At 34.3% G+C, this 3,096-nt stretch overlaps 1 pseudogene; it reads left to right on the top strand.

Moving 5' to 3' along the window:
• The first annotated feature begins 1,576 nt into the window (after positions 1-1,576).
• LOC116856895 lies at positions 1,577-2,756 on the top strand (annotated as a pseudogene).
• Positions 2,757-3,096: the final 340 nt, after the last annotated feature.

The raw sequence follows: 3,096 nt of genomic DNA, 5'->3' as shown, positions 1-3,096 counted from the left end.
GTTTAGCCAGGAGCCTTCTTCTCCCTCTGCCCCTCCCCACTGCTTGCACTCTCTCTTTCTCTTTCTGACAAATAAATAAAAATCTTTAAAAAAAAAAAAAAGAACATCCTACTAAACAATGAATGGGACAATCAGGAAATTGAAGAAGGAATTTAAAAAAAGCTTGGAAAAAATACATGGAAACAAATGATAAGGAAAACACCACAGTCCAAAAACTTTGGGATGCAGCAAAATCAGTCTTAAGAGAGAAATATATAGCAATATAGGCCTACCGCAAGAAACAAGAAAAATCCCTAATGAAAAACATAACTTTACACCTAAAGGAGCTAGCAAAGGAACAACAGATGAAACTTGAAGCCAGCAGAAGGGAAATTAATAAATATTACAGGAGAAACAAATGATACAGAAACAAACAAACAAACAACAATAACAAAAACTTACTAGAAGAGATTGACAAAACTAGGAGCTAGTTCTTTGAAAAAAAATTAATAAAATGAATAAACCCATAGCCAGACATATCAGAAATAAAAGAGAAAGAACACAAATAAATAAAATAATGAATAAGAGAGTAGAAATCACAACCAATACCACAGAAATATAAACAATTATAGGGAAATAAGATGAAAAGTTATATACCAAAATCTTGGGCAATCTAGAAAAAGTGGATAAATTCCTAAAAAGATAAAAACTACCAAAACCAAAACAGGAAGAAATAGAAAACTTGAGCAAACCAATGAACAGCAAAGAAATTGAATCAGTAATCAAAAATATACAAACAAACGAAAGTCCAGGACCTGATGGATTCCCAGAAAAATTCTACCAAACATTTAAAGAAGAATTAATACCTATCCTCAAAATATTCCAAAAAGTAGAAATGGGAGGAGAACATCCAAATTCATTCTACGAAGCCAATAGTACCTTGATTCCAAAACCAAGACTCAACTAAAAAAGAGAACTATAGGCCAATAACCCTAATGAACATGGATGAAAAAATTCTCAACACGTCTAGCAAGTCAAATCCAACACTACACTAAAAGAATTATTCACAATGCTCAAGTGAGATTTATTCCTGGGCTGCAAGGGTAGTTCAATATTCGCAAATCAGTCCAAGTGATAAACCACATTAATAAAAGAAAGGATAAGAACCATATGATCCTCTCAATAGATGCAGAAAAAGCATTTGACAAAATACAGCATATATTCCTGATAAAAACCCTCAACAAAGTAGGGATTGAGGAAACATACCTCAATATCATAAATGCAGTGTACAAAAAACCCACAGCTTATATCATCCTCAATGAGAAAAAACTGAGAGTTTTTCCCTTAATGTCAGGAACCAAGACATGGGTGTCAACTCTTACCATTGCTATTTAACATAGTACTGGAAGTCCTAAATTCAGCAATCAGACAACAAAAAGAAATAAAAGGCATCCAAATTGGCAAGGAAGAAGTCAAACATTCACTATTCACAGACAATATGATACTCTCTTCAAAAAACCCAAAGACTCCTTTCATTCTGCGAGGTTGTGGAGCTCTGTTGGAATTGTTCAGAGAAACTACATCACATTTACTGAATTGTCAGAATTCTGAAGCAAATTAAAAGTGATGAATAAACAATTTGGAGAAGGACTTGGGAGAATATGTAATGGGAATGAATTTTCTCAACTCTATAATGGCATCTAATTCAGCTGTGGAAATTGACAGTGAAAGTGATAACTCTTCTGGTAGCAGCTTATTTAAAACTCAGTGTGTCCCTTACTAAACTAAAAGGATGCAAAGAAACTGTACTAGAAAGTTTGTTCATTCACCTTTAGTTGCTCAAGCAAGGGATTCATCTAGTGACTCATTTTTCAAACCAAGACCATTGACTTTAAAAGCTATTTTTGAGAGATTCAAAAAAAGAAAATGTAAAAAGAAGAAATACAAACCAATAGGAAGACCAAGAGGAAGACCAAAAGGGAGAAAAAACAGTAGACTTTCCCAAATAAATAAGAAACAAGTTCAAGACAAAGGATCTGGGTTCACATTTTTAGAATCTGAGAATGCAAGAAAACTATTACCTTGGAGAAAGATTTTAACCTTTGAGCAAGCAGTGGAAAGAGGATTTTTCAACTACCTTGAAAAACTGAAGTATAAATGCTACCTCAAGGAATCCTTGAAACAAATGAATGTTGGTGAAGATTTAGAAAAATAAGATTTTGACAGTCGTAGATACAAATACTTGGATGATGATGGAGCTCTCTCGCCTATTGAAGAGTCAGAAACAGAGGATGGGTCTGCAACAAATCTTGAACAAAATGATGAATGTGATATCAAATTGGTGGACCATAATGATTTCATTATAAGTTCTCAAGTACCAAAGATGAAGAATGTGTATTTAGAACAAGAGGAATGTACTGAAGAAGCTGCTTTGTCTAAAAAGAGAGAATCAAAGTCTAAAAACATTGGACAGAGGATAGAATGGTCTGAAAAGAGATGGGAATATGAATGTTAAGGCTTTTCACTTGAACACAATGTCTGGACTTAAAGGTACATCTTACGCTTTAGGTATTGGTGTATCCCAACAATCTGTACTGTTCTAGGGTGGTAGTTTAGGGGTGAATATGATTTGAACTCATTCACATTTAGAGGGTGTTTGAAATTGAGAACCAGGCAGATCTACACTCAGACCCTAAACAGGTGGGGAGTTCTTAAAGTATGTCCGTATTCAAATGGAGATGCAAGAAACCCAGCTGAAAGAACTCCGGAGTGACGGTGACAACATGCACAAGTTCTTTTTAAAAGGGCTGTTTTGAAGATTATGATTCTAACTTTGGAGGAACTATGGTGATGAGCAGTGACTGGCAGTGGAAGGAATCACATGTAAAAACTCCTTAAATAAAAATTTATTGGCTTAAAAAAAAAACCCAAAGACTGCCAAAAAATCACCAGAACAGATACACGAATTCAGTAAAGTCTCAGGACACAAAATCAATGTACAGAGATCTACTGCATTTTTATGCACCAATAATAAAGCAGAAGAAAGAGAAATCAAGGAACTGGTCCTATTTGCAATTGTAGTAAAACCATGAAACCTAGGAATAAACATAAACAAAC

The sequence above is a fragment of the Lontra canadensis genome, unplaced genomic scaffold, assembly GCF_010015895.1.
Source record: "Lontra canadensis isolate GAN:19392208 unplaced genomic scaffold, GSC_riverotter_1.0 scaffold114, whole genome shotgun sequence".
In the NCBI taxonomy this organism is placed as follows: domain Eukaryota; kingdom Metazoa; phylum Chordata; class Mammalia; order Carnivora; family Mustelidae; genus Lontra; species Lontra canadensis.
The sequence above is the reverse complement of the archived record's forward strand: the minus strand, read 5'-3'. Positions and strand labels throughout refer to the sequence as shown.